The sequence below is a fragment of the Genypterus blacodes genome, unplaced genomic scaffold (assembly GCF_046128005.1).
Source record: "Genypterus blacodes isolate CSIRO-AG114 ecotype Tasmania unplaced genomic scaffold, CSIRO-AGI_Gbla_v1 ptg000028l_1, whole genome shotgun sequence".
NCBI lineage: Eukaryota > Metazoa > Chordata > Actinopteri > Ophidiiformes > Ophidiidae > Genypterus > Genypterus blacodes.
The window spans coordinates 4,638,312-4,651,709 of NW_027466841.1; positions in this window are offsets into that span (position 1 = coordinate 4,638,312).

A 13,398-nucleotide genomic window follows, 5' to 3' on the forward strand; every position below is an offset into this window, starting at 1 on the left:
TACACAAATTGATGGCATCTCTGTCTGGATGCTGCGTCTGAAATTTTAGCTCTCTATCTCCTTCCTTGTCACAGTCATGGGCTTTTCAAGTTTTCTCTAGTTACAAGAATCGATCACCCGCGGGTCAACATTTTTAGAAAATTTTCAATATTCCCCAATTTGCCCCAAATTTACACACATTGATGGCATTTCTGCCTGGATGCTGCGTCTGAAATTTTAGCTCTCTATCTCCTTCCTTGTCACAGATATGGGCTTTTCAAGTTTTCTCCAGTTTCAAAAATCGATGACCCGGGGGTCAACTTTTTTCCAAAATTTTCAATATTCCCCAATTTGTCCCAAATTTACACAAATTGATGGCATTTCTGTCTGGGTGCTGCGTCTGAAATTTTAGCTCTCTATCTCCTTCCTTGTCACAGAAATGGGCTTTTCAAGTTTTCTCCAGTTTCAAAAATTGATGACCCGGGTCAACATTTTTAGAAAATTTTCAATATTCCCCAATTTGCCCCAAATTCACACACATTGATGGCATTTCTGCCTGGATGCTGCGTCTGAAATTTTAGCTCTCTATCTCCTTCCTTGTCACAGATATGGGCTTTTAAAGTTTTCTCCAGTTTCAAAAATTGATGACCCGGGTCAACATTTTTAGAAAATGTTCAATAATCCCCAATTTGTCCCAAATTTACACAAATTGATGGGATTTCTGTCTGGATGCTGCGTCTGAAATTTTAGCTCTCTATCTCCTTCCTTGTCACAGATATGGGCTTTTCAAGTTTTCTCCAGTTTCAAAAATTGATGACCCGGGTCAACATTTTTAGAAAATTTTCAATATTCCCCAATTTGTCCCAAATTTACACACATTGATGGGATTTCTGTCTGGATGCTGCGTCTGAAATTTTAGCTCTCTATCTCCTTCCTTGTCACAGATATGGGCTTTTCAAGTTTTCTCCAGTTTCAAAAATTGATGACCCGGGTCAACATTTTTAGAAAATTTTCAATATTCCCCAATTTGTCCCAAATTTACACACATTGATGGGATTTCTGTCTGGATGCTGCGTCTGAAAATTTAGCTCTCTATCTCCTTCCTTGTCACAGATATGGGCTTTTCAATTTTTCTCCAGTTTCAAAAATTGATGACCCGGGGTTCAACTTTTTTCCAAAATTTTCAATATTCCCCAATTTGCCCCAAATTTACACAAATTGATGGCATTTCTGTCTGGATGCTGCGTCTGAAATTTTAGCTCTCTATCTCCTTCCTTGTCACAGATATGGGCTTTTCAAGTTTTCTCCAGTTTCAAAAATTGATGACCCGGGTCAACATTTTTAGAAAATTTTCAATATTCCCCAATATGTCCCAAATTTACACAAATTGATGGGATTTCTGTCTGGATGCTGCGTCTGAAAATTTAGCTCTCTATCTCCTTCCTTGTCACAGATATGGGCTTTTCAATTTTTCTCCAGTTTCAAAAATTGATGACCCGGGGTTCAACTTTTTTCCAAAATTTTCAATATTCCCCAATTTGCCCCAAATTTACACACATTGATGACATTTCTGTCTGGATGCTGCGTCTGCAATTTTAGCTCTCTATCTCCTTCCTTGTCACAGATATGGGCTTTTCAAGTTTTCTCCAGTTTCAAAAATCGATGACCCGCGGGTCAACATTTTTAGAAAATTTTCAATATTCCCCAATTTGCCCCAAATTTACACACATTGATGACATTTCTGTCTGGATGCTGCGTCTGCAATTTTAGCTCTCTATCTCCTTCCTTGTCACAGATATGGGCTTTTAAAGTTTTCTCTAGTTTCAAACATCGATGACCCGCGGGTCAACATTTTTAGAAAATTTTCAATATTCCCCAATTTGCCCCAAATTTACACACATTGATGGCTTTTCTGCCTGGATGCTGCGTCTGAAAATTTAGCTCTCTATCTCCTTCCTTGTCACAGATATGGGCTTTTCAATTTTTCTCCAGTTTCAAAAATTGATGACCCGGGGTCAACTTTTTTCCCGAATTTTCAATATTCCCCAATTCGTCCCAAATTTACACAAATTGATGGCATTTCTGTCTGGATGCTGCGTCTGAAATTTCAGCTCTCTATCTCCTTCCTTGTCACAGATATGGGCTTTTAAAGTTTTCTCCAGTTTCAAAAATTGATGACCCGGGTCAACATTTTTAGAAAATTTTCAATATTCCCCAATTTGCCCCAAATTTACACACATTGATGGCATGTCTGTCTGGATGCTGCGTCTGAAATTGTAGCTCTCTATCTCCTTCCTTGTCACAGATATGGGCTTTTCAAGTTTTCTCTAGTTTCAAGAATCGATGACCCGCGGGTCAACATTTTTAGAAAATTTTCAATATTCCCCAATTTGCCCCAAATTTACACACATTGATGGCATTTCTGTCTGGATGCTGCGTCTGAAATTTTAGCTCTCTATCTCCTTCCTTGTCACAGATATGGGCTTTTCAATTGTTCTCCAGTTTCAAAAATTGATGACCCGGGTCAACATTTTTAGAAAATTTTCAATATTCCCCAATTTGTCCCAAATTTACACAAATTGATGGGATTTCTGTCTGGATGCTGCGTCTGAAAATTTAGCTCTCTATCTCCTTCCTTGTCACAGATATGGGCTTTTCAATTTTTCTCCAGTTTCAAAAATTGATGACCCGGGGTTCAACTTTTTTCCAAAATTTTCAATATTCCCCAATTTGCCCCAAATTTACACAAATTGATGGCATTTCTGTCTGGATGCTGCGTCTGAAATTTCAGCTCTCTATCTCCTTCCTTGTCACAGATATGGGCTTTTAAAGTTTTCTCCAGTTTCAAAAATTGATGACCCGGGTCAACATTTTTAGAAAATTTTCAATATTCCCCAATTTGCCCCAAATTTACACACATTGATGGCATGTCTGTCTGGATGCTGCGTCTGAAATTGTAGCTCTCTATCTCCTTCCTTGTCACAGATATGGGCTTTTCAAGTTTTCTCTAGTTTCAAGAATCGATGACCCGCGGGTCAACATTTTTAGAAAATTTTCAATATTCCCCAATTTGCCCCAAATTTACACACATTGATGGCATTTCTGTCTGGATGCTGCGTCTGAAATTTTAGCTCTCTATCTCCTTCCTTGTCAGAGATATGGGCTTTTAAAGTTTTCTCCAGTTTCAAGAATCGATGACCCGCGGGTCAACATTTTTAGAAAATTTTCAATATTCCCCAATTTGTCCCAAATTTACACAAATTGATGGCATCTCTGTCTGGATGCTGCGTCTGAAATTTTAGCTCTCTATCTCCTTCCTTGTCACAGATATGGGCTTTTAAAGTTTTCTCCAGTTTCAAACATCGATGACCGGGGGGTCAACTTTTTTCCAAAATTTTCAATATTCCCCAATTTGCCCCAAATTTACACACATTGATGGCATTTCTGCCTGGATGCTGCGTCTGAAAATTTAGCTCTCTATCTCCTTCCTTGTCACAGATATGGGCTTTTCAATTGTTCTCCAGTTTCAAAAATTGATGACCCGGGTCAACATTTTTAGAAAATTTTCAATATTCCCCAATTTGTCCCAAATTTACACAAATTGATGGGATTTCTGTCTGGATGCTGCGTCTGAAAATTTAGCTCTCTATCTCCTTCCTTGTCACAGATATGGGCTTTTCAAGTTTTCTCCAGTTTCAAACATCGATGACCGGGGGGTCAACTTTTTTTCAAAATTTTCAATATTCCCCAATTTGCCCCAAATTTACACACATTGATGGCATTTCTGCCTGGATGCTGCGTCTGAAAATTTAGCTCTCTATCTCCTTCCTTGTCACAGATATGGGCTTTTCAATTGTTCTCCAGTTTCAAAAATTGATGACCCGGGTCAACATTTTTAGAAAATTTTCAATATTCCCCAATTTGTCCCAAATTTACACAAATTGATGGGATTTCTGTCTGGATGCTGCGTCTGAAAATTTAGCTCTCTATCTCCTTCCTTGTCACAGATATGGGCTTTTCAATTTTTCTCCAGTTTCAAAAATTGATGACCCGGGGTTCAACTTTTTTCCAAAATTTTCAATATTCCCCAATTTGCCCCAAATTTACACAAATTGATGGCATTTCTGTCTGGATGCTGCGTCTGAAATTTTAGCTCTCTATCTCCTTCCTTGTCACAGATATGGGCTTTTCAAGTTTTCTCCAGTTTCAAAAATTGATGACCCGGGTCAACTTTTTTCCAAAATTTTCAATATTCCCCAATTTGCCCCAAATTTACACACATTGATGGCATTTCTGTCTGGATGCTGCGTCTGAAATTGTAGCTCTCTATCTCCTTCCTTGTCAGAGATATGGGCTTTTAAAGTTTTCTCCAGTTTCAAAAATTGATGACCCGGGTCAACATTTTTAGAAAATTTTCAATATTCCCCAATTTGCCCCAAATTAACACACATTGATGGCATTTCTGCCTGGATGCTGCGTCTGAAATTGTAGCTCTCTATCTCCTTCCTTGTCACAGTTATGGGCTTTTAAAGTTTTCTCCAGTTTCAAAAATTGATGACCCGGGTCAACATTTTTAGAAAATTTTCAATATTCCCCAATTTGCCCCAAATTAACACACATTGATGGCATTTCTGCCTGGATGCTGCGTCTGAAATTGTAGCTCTCTATCTCCTTCCTTGTCACAGTTATGGGCTTTTCAAGTTTTCTCTAGTTTCAAGAATCGATGACCCGCGGGTCAACATTTTTAGAAAATTTTCAATATTCCCCAATTTGTCCCAAATTTACACAAATTGATGGCATCTCTGTCTGGATGCTGCGTCTGAAATTTTAGCTCTCTATCTCCTTCCTTGTCACAGATATGGGCTTTTCAAGTTTTCTCCAGTTTCACGAATCGATGACCCGGCGGTCAACTTTTTTCCAAAATTTTCAATATTCCCCAATTTGCCCCAAATTTACACACATTGATGGCATTTCTGCCTGGATGCTGCGTCTGAAATTTTAGCTCTCTATCTCCTTCCTTGTCACAGATATGGGCTTTTCAAGTTTTATCCAGTTTCAAAAATTGATGACCCGGGTCAACATTTTTAGAAAATTTTCAATATTCCCCAATTTGTCCCAAATTTACACAAATTGATGGCATTTCTGTCTGGATGCTGCGTCTGAAATTTTAGCTCTCTATCTCCTTCCTTGTCACAGACATGGGCTTTTCAAGTTTTCTCTAGTTACAAAAATCGATGACCCGCAGGTCAACATTTTTAGAAAATGTTCAATATTCCCCAATTTGTCCCAAATTTACACAAATTGATGGCATTTCTGTCTGGATGCTGCGTCTGAAATTTTAGCTCTCTATCTCCTTCCTTGTCACAGATATGGGCTTTTAAAGTTTTCTCCAGTTTCAAAAATCGATGACCCGGGGGTCAACTTTTTTCCAAAATTTTCAATATTCCCCAATTTGCCCCAAATTTACACACATTGATGGCATTTCTGCCTGGATGCTGCGTCTGAAATTTTAGCTCTCTATCTCCTTCCTTGTCACAGATATGGGCTTTTCAAGTTTTCTCCAGTTTCACGAATCGATGACCCGGCGGTCAACTTTTTTCCAAAATTTTCAATATTCCCCAATTTGCCCCAAATTTACACACATTGATGGCATTTCTGCCTGGATGCTGCGTCTGAAATTTTAGCTCTCTATCTCCTTCCTTGTCACAGATATGGGCTTTTAAAGTTTTCTCTAGTTTCAAACATCGATGACCCGCGGGTCAACATTTTTAGAAAATTTTCAATATTCCCCAATTTGCCCCAAATTTACACACATTGATGGCTTTTCTGCCTGGATGCTGCGTCTGAAAATTTAGCTCTCTATCTCCTTCCTTGTCACAGATATGGGCTTTTCAATTTTTCTCCAGTTTCAAAAATTGATGACCCGGGGTCAACTTTTTTCCCGAATTTTCAATATTCCCCAATTCGTCCCAAATTTACACAAATTGATGGCATTTCTGTCTGGATGCTGCGTCTGAAATTTCAGCTCTCTATCTCCTTCCTTGTCACAGATATGGGCTTTTAAAGTTTTCTCCAGTTTCAAAAATTGATGACCCGGGTCAACATTTTTAGAAAATTTTCAATATTCCCCAATTTGCCCCAAATTTACACACATTGATGGCATGTCTGTCTGGATGCTGCGTCTGAAATTGTAGCTCTCTATCTCCTTCCTTGTCACAGATATGGGCTTTTCAAGTTTTCTCTAGTTTCAAGAATCGATGACCCGCGGGTCAACATTTTTAGAAAATTTTCAATATTCCCCAATTTGCCCCAAATTTACACACATTGATGGCATTTCTGTCTGGATGCTGCGTCTGAAATTTTAGCTCTCTATCTCCTTCCTTTTCAGAGATATGGGCTTTTAAAGTTTTCTCCAGTTTCAAGAATCGATGACCCGCGGGTCAACATTTTTAGAAAATTTTCAATATTCCCCAATTTGTCCCAAATTTACACAAATTGATGGCATCTCTGTCTGGATGCTGCGTCTGAAATGTTAGCTCTCTATCTCCTTCCTTGTCACAGAAATGGGCTTTTCAAGTTTTCTCCAGTTTCAAAAATTGATGACCCGGGTCAACATTTTTAGAAAATTTTCAATATTCCCCAATTTGCCCCAAATTCACACACATTGATGGCATTTCTGCCTGGATGCTGCGTCTGAAATTTTAGCTCTCTATCTCCTTCCTTGTCACAGATATGGGCTTTTAAAGTTTTCTCCAGTTTCAAACATCGATGACCGGGGGGTCAACTTTTTTCCAAAATTTTCAATATTCCCCAATTTGCCCCAAATTTACACACATTGATGGCATTTCTGCCTGGATGCTGCGTCTGAAAATTTAGCTCTCTATCTCCTTCCTTGTCACAGATATGGGCTTTTCAATTGTTCTCCAGTTTCAAAAATTGATGACCCGGGTCAACATTTTTAGAAAATGTTCAATATTCCCCAATTTGTCCCAAATTTACACAAATTGATGGGATTTCTGTCTGGATGCTGCGTCTGAAAATTTAGCTCTCTATCTCCTTCCTTGTCACAGATATGGGCTTTTCAATTTTTCTCCAGTTTCAAAAATTGATGACCCGGGGTTCAACTTTTTTCCAAAATTTTCAATATTCCCCAATTTGCCCCAAATTTACACAAATTGATGGCATTTCTGTCTGGATGCTGCGTCTGAAATTTCAGCTCTCTATCTCCTTCCTTGTCACAGATATGGGCTTTTAAAGTTTTCTCCAGTTTCAAAAATTGATGACCCGGGTCAACATTTTTAGAAAATTTTCAATATTCCCCAATTTGCCCCAAATTTACACACATTGATGGCATGTCTGTCTGGATGCTGCGTCTGAAATTGTAGCTCTCTATCTCCTTCCTTGTCACAGATATGGGCTTTTCAAGTTTTCTCTAGTTTCAAGAATCGATGACCCGCGGGTCAACATTTTTAGAAAATTTTCAATATTCCCCAATTTGCCCCAAATTTACACACATTGATGGCATTTCTGTCTGGATGCTGCGTCTGAAATTTTAGCTCTCTATCTCCTTCCTTGTCAGAGATATGGGCTTTTAAAGTTTTCTCCAGTTTCAAGAATCGATGACCCGCGGGTCAACATTTTTAGAAAATTTTCAATATTCCCCAATTTGTCCCAAATTTACACAAATTGATGGCATCTCTGTCTGGATGCTGCGTCTGAAATTTTAGCTCTCTATCTCCTTCCTTGTCACAGATATGGGCTTTTAAAGTTTTCTCCAGTTTCAAACATCGATGACCGGGGGGTCAACTTTTTTCCAAAATTTTCAATATTCCCCAATTTGCCCCAAATTTACACACATTGATGGCATTTCTGCCTGGATGCTGCGTCTGAAAATTTAGCTCTCTATCTCCTTCCTTGTCACAGATATGGGCTTTTCAATTGTTCTCCAGTTTCAAAAATTGATGACCCGGGTCAACATTTTTAGAAAATTTTCAATATTCCCCAATTTGTCCCAAATTTACACAAATTGATGGGATTTCTGTCTGGATGCTGCGTCTGAAAATTTAGCTCTCTATCTCCTTCCTTGTCACAGATATGGGCTTTTCAAGTTTTCTCCAGTTTCAAACATCGATGACCGGGGGGTCAACTTTTTTTCAAAATTTTCAATATTCCCCAATTTGCCCCAAATTTACACACATTGATGGCATTTCTGCCTGGATGCTGCGTCTGAAAATTTAGCTCTCTATCTCCTTCCTTGTCACAGATATGGGCTTTTCAATTGTTCTCCAGTTTCAAAAATTGATGACCCGGGTCAACATTTTTAGAAAATTTTCAATATTCCCCAATTTGTCCCAAATTTACACAAATTGATGGGATTTCTGTCTGGATGCTGCGTCTGAAAATTTAGCTCTCTATCTCCTTCCTTGTCACAGATATGGGCTTTTCAATTTTTCTCCAGTTTCAAAAATTGATGACCCGGGGTTCAACTTTTTTCCAAAATTTTCAATATTCCCCAATTTGCCCCAAATTTACACAAATTGATGGCATTTCTGTCTGGATGCTGCGTCTGAAATTTTAGCTCTCTATCTCCTTCCTTGTCACAGATATGGGCTTTTCAAGTTTTCTCCAGTTTCAAAAATTGATGACCCGGGTCAACTTTTTTCCAAAATTTTCAATATTCCCCAATTTGCCCCAAATTTACACACATTGATGACATTTCTGTCTGGATGCTGCGTCTGAAATTTTAGCTTTCTATCTCCTTTCCTTGTCACAGATATGGGCTTTTCAAGTTTTCTCCAGTTTCAAAAATCGATGACCCGCGGGTCAACATTTTTAGAAAATGTTCAATATTCCCCAATTTGTCTCAAATTTACACAAATTGATGGCATTTCTGTCTGGATGCTGCGTCTGAAATTTTAGCTCTCTATCTCCTTCCTTGTCACAGATATGGGCTTTTCAAGTTTTCTCCAGTTTCAAAAATTGATGACCCGGGTCAACATTTTTAGAAAGTTTTCAATATTCCAATATTCCCCAATTTGCTCCAAATTTACACACATTGATGGCATTTCTGTCTGGATGCTGCGTCTGAAATTGTAGCTCTCTATCTCCTTCCTTGTCACAGATATGGGCTTTTCAAGTTTTCTCTAGTTTCAAGAATCGATGACCCGCGGGTCAACATTGTTAGAAAATTTTCAATATTCCCCAATTTGCCCCAAATTTACACACATTGATGGCATTTCTGTCTGGATGCTGCGTCTGAAATTTTAGCTCTCTATCTCCTTCCTTGTCAGAGATATGGGCTTTTAAAGTTTGTTCTCCAGTTTCAAAAATTGATGACCCGGGTCAACATTTTTAGAAAATTTTCAATATTCCCCAATTTGTCCCAAATTTACACAAATTGATGGGATTTCTGTCTGGATGCTGCATCTGAAAATTTAGCTCTCTATCTCCTTCCTTGTCACAGATATGGGCTTTTCAATTTTTCTCCAGTTTCAAAAATTGATGACCCGGGGTCAACTTTTTTCCCAAATTTTCAATATTCCCCAATTTGCCCCAAATTTACACACATTGATGGCATTTCTGTCTGGATGCTGCGTCTGAAATTGTAGCTCTCTATCTCCTTCCTTGTCAGAGATATGGGCTTTTAAAGTTTTCTCCAGTTTCAAAAATTGATGACCTGGGTCAAAATTTTTAGAAAATTTTCAATATTCCCCAATTTGCCCCAAATTAACACACATTGATGGCATTTCTGTCTGGATGCTGCGTCTGAAATTTTAGCTCTCTATCTCCTTCCTTGTCAGAGATATGGGCTTTTAAAGTTTTCTCCAGTTTCAAAAATTGATGACCCGGGTCAACATTTTTAGAAAATTTTCAATATTCCCCAATTTGCCCCAAATTAACACACATTGATGGCATTTCTGCCTGGATGCTGCGTCTGAAATTGTAGCTCTCTATCTCCTTCCTTGTCACAGTTATGGGCTTTTCAAGTTTTCTCTAGTTTCAAGAATCGATGACCCGCGGGTCAACATTTTTAGAAAATTTTCAATATTCCCCAATTTGCCCCAAATTAACACACATTGATGGCATTTCTGCCTGGATGCTGCGTCTGAAATTGTAGCTCTCTATCTCCTTCCTTGTCACAGTTATGGGCTTTTAAAGTTTTCTCCAGTTTCAAAAATTGATGACCCGGGTCAAAATTTTTAGAAAATTTTCAATATTCCCCAATTTGCCCAAAATTTACACACATTGATGGCATTTCTGTCTGGATGCTGCGTCTGAAATTTTAGCTCTCTATCTCCTTCCTTGTCAGAGATATGGGCTTTTAAAGTTTTCTTCAGTTTCAAAAATTGATGACCCGGGTCAACATTTTTAGAAAATTTTCAATATTCCCCAATTTGCCCCAAATTAACACACATTGATGGCATTTCTGCCTGGATGCTGCGTCTGAAATTGTAGCTCTCTATCTCCTTCCTTGTCAGAGATATGGGCTTTTAAAGTTTTCTCCAGTTTCAAGAATCGATGACCCGCGGCTCAACATTTTTAGAAAATTTTCAATATTCCCCAATTTGCCCCAAATTTACACACATTGATGGCATTTCTGTCTGGATGCTGCGTCTGAAATTTTAGCTCTCTATCTCCTTCCTTGTCAGAGATATGGGCTTTTAAAGTTTTCTCCAGTTTCAAGAATCGATGACCCGCGGGTCAACATTTTTAGAAAATTTTCAATATTCCCCAATTTGCCCCAAATTTACACACATTGATGGCATTTCTGTCTGGATGCTGCGTCTGAAATTTTAGCTCTCTATCTCCTTCCTTGTCACAGATATGGGCTTTTCAAGTTTTCTCCAGTTTCAAAAATTGATGACCCGGGTCAACATTTTTAGAAAATTTTCAATATTCCAATATTCCCCAATTTGCTCCAAATTTACACACATTGATGGCATTTCTGTCTGGATGCTGCGTCTGAAATTGTAGCTCTCTATCTCCTTCCTTGTCACAGATATGGGCTTTTCAAGTTTTCTCTAGTTTCAAGAATCGATGACCCGCGGGTCAACATTTTTAGAAAATGTTCAATATTTCCCAATTTGTTTTAAATTTACACAAATTGATGGCATTTCTGTCTGGATGCTGCGTCTGAAATTTTAGCTCTCTATCTCCTTCCTTGTCACAGATATGGGCTTTTCAAGTTTTCTCCAGTTTCAAAAATTGATGACCCGGGTCAACATTTTTAGAAAATTTTCAATATTCCCCAATTTGTCCCAAATTTACACAAATTGATGGGATTTCTGTCTGGATGCTGCATCTGAAAATTTAGCTCTCTATCTCCTTCCTTGTCACAGATATGGGCTTTTCAATTTTTCTCCAGTTTCAAAAATTGATGACCCGGGGTCAACTTTTTTCCCAAATTTTCAATATTCCCCAATTTGCCCCAAATTAACACACATTGATGGCATTTCTGCCTGGATGCTGCGTCTGAAATTGTAGCTCTCTATCTCCTTCCTTGTCAGAGATATGGGCTTTTAAAGTTTTCTCCAGTTTCAAGAATCGATGACCCGCGGGTCAACATTTTTAGAAAATTTTCAATATTCCCCAATTTGCCCCAAATTTACACACATTGATGGCATTTCTGTCTGGATGCTGCGTCTGAAATTTTAGCTCTCTATCTCCTTCCTTGTCAGAGATATGGGCTTTTGAAGTTTTCTCCAGTTTCAAGGATCGATGACCCGCGGGTCAACATTTTTAGAAAATTTTCAATATTCCCCAATTTGCCCCAAATTTACACACATTGATGGCATTTCTGTCTGGATGCTGCGTCTGAAATTTTAGCTCTCTATCTCCTTCCTTGTCAGAGATATGGGCTTTTAAAGTTTTCTCCAGTTTCAAGAATCGATGACCCGCGGGTCAACATTTTTAGAAAATTTTCAATATTCCCCAATTTGCCCCAAATTTACACACATTGATGGCATTTCTGTCTGGATGCTGTGTCTGAAATGTAAGCTCTCTCACTCCTTCCTTATCCAAGATATGGGCGTTTCAAGTTCTCCTCAGCTGAAAAAAACATTGACCGCGGGTCAACATTTTCAAAAAAAATTCAATATTCCCCAATTTGCCCCGAAATAACACAAATTGAAGCCATTGCAGCCTGGATGCTGCGTCTAAAAATTTTAACACTCTAACTCCTTCCTTGCCCAAGATATGGGCGTTTCAAGTTATCTCCTCAGCTGAAAATTACATTGACCGCGGGGTCAACTTTTTCACCGAAAATTCAATATTCCCCATTTGCCCCAAAATAACACAAATTGAAGCCATTGCAGCCTGGATGCTGTGTCTGAAATTGTAGCTCTCTATCTCCTTCCTTGTCAGAGATATGGGCTTTTAAAGTTTTCTCCAGTTTCAAGAATCGATGACCCGCGGGTCAACATTTTTAGAAAATTTTCAATATTCCCCAATTTGCCCCAAATTTACACACATTGATGGCATTTCTGTCTGGATGCTGCGTCTGAAATTTTAGCTCTCTATCTCCTTCCTTGTCAGAGATATGGGCTTTTAAAGTTTTCTCCAGTTTCAAGAATCGATGACCCGCGGGTCAACATTTTTAGAAAATTTTCAATATTCCCCAATTTGCCCCAAATTTACACACATTGATGGCATTTCTGTCTGGATGCTGCGTCTGAAATTTCAGCTCTCTATCTCCTTCCTTGTCACAGATATGGGCTTTTAAAGTTTTCTCCAGTTTCAAAAATTAATGACCCGGGTCAACATTTTTAGAAAATTTTCAATATTCCCCAATTTGCCCCAAATTTACACACATTGATGGCATTTCTGCCTGGATGCTGCGTCTGAAATTTTAGCTCTCTATCTCCTTCCTTGTCACAGTTATGGGCTTTTAAAGTTTTCTCCAGTTTCAAAAATTGATGACCCGGGTCAACATTTTTAGAAAATTTTCAATATTCCCCAATTTGCCCCAAATTAACACACATTGATGGCATGTCTGTCTGGATGCTGCGTCTGAAATTGTAGCTCTCTATCTCCTTCCTTGTCACAGATATGGGCTTTTCAAGTTTTCTCTAGTTTCAAGAATCGATGACCGCGGGTCAACATTTTTAGAAAATTTTCAATATTCCCCAATTTGCCCCAAATTTACACACATTGATGGCATTTCTGTCTGGATGCTGCGTCTGAAATTTTAGCTCTCTTTCTCCTTCCTTGTCAGAGATATGGGCTTTTAAAGTTTTCTCCAGTTTCAAGAATCGATGACCCGCGGGTCAACATTTTTAGAAAATTTTCAATATTCCCCAATTTGCCCCAAATTTACACACATTGATGGCATTTCAGTCTGGATGCTGCGTCTGAAATTTTAGCTCTCTATCTCCTTCCTTGTCAGAGATATGGGCTTTTAAAGTTTTCTCCAGTTTCAAG